Consider the following 1,215-nt stretch of genomic DNA (forward strand, 5'->3'; position numbering starts at 1 on the left):
TAAAACATTCTTCAAAGAAAAGCAGATTATTCTACCATAGCATTCCTCAAACTTTTTACTCTTGAAAGTACAAAAAAATTTTTACAGATGTTCGGTTTTGGCCTGCATTATTTTTATCATAATGTTACTCATACATGTAAAACTATAAAACTAGCTATGAACTCTTTACCTGAAACTTTTATCAACTATACAACTAAAACAAATATAAAGGGTAAATAAAAATAAACCTACAAAACCAAAACAACTATAATTAAAAGCATCACTTTATTGTGACATATGCTGTAATTAATTTTAGCGATAAATATATACATCTTTATTTAGGAAAATCATTTTAACCTTAAAACTGATTAATAAAGAAATCATAAAACAAAAATCTCTTATATATTTATTTACACACACTGCTAATGAGCTGCTGCAAATTAATACTTAACAAGTAGGTGACATATCTCTTAACCAAGCAAGTGCTGACTCCTATGGTATGACTTCTTTTCTGGCTATGTAATTATACTGCAATAGGACCTGTAATGACTCATTTCTCCCACTGTTTCTCTCTGTGTGAACCATTGTGAAACCTTATGAACAGAATGTCATGATAGCACTTGGCCTATACTTGGCATAAGGGCATTTCTTATGTATTAAGTCCATCTAAGTTCTTCTCCTGTTAGTGTAAGACAAATTGGTATATAACTCCACTGCAATATGATTTAAATCATAATCTCAATCTATTAAATAGGTTAGAAAACTTCCCTCAAAGCAAATCTACCTTTACAAAGTATAAGGGAAAAATGAAAATTGTGCTGAAGTTTTCAGGAGGTGAAGGAAAAGGATACAATACATACTGCACAGAAAAACTTAATGGAAAATCTCCATTAGACATCTGGGGTCTTTGCAATGCCCCTAAATCCTATTAATATCTAACTGCCTCTATTACTTGTCTATCATTAGTCCTGCAGCACAGAGCCGGTCCTGTCCTTGGCTCCAGCCTGTCTTCTTTCAGCATTCTCACGTGGATCTCTCTACTCAGTAAATGAAGGACCCATCTTAGCATCCTCTGTCTTTACAAGCCAGCAGGGGATTGCAAAAAACATGCAATTTTTTCTTTATAATAGATCATTTTTTTCTGTCTCATTCAGGTATGTATGGATAAATATGTGTGTATATACATATATATATATATATATATACATGTTACATATGCACTTTTAAAAATTGTAC

Source organism: Pteropus alecto, unplaced genomic scaffold, assembly GCF_000325575.1.
Source record: "Pteropus alecto unplaced genomic scaffold, ASM32557v1 scaffold86, whole genome shotgun sequence".
Lineage (NCBI taxonomy): Eukaryota > Metazoa > Chordata > Mammalia > Chiroptera > Pteropodidae > Pteropus > Pteropus alecto.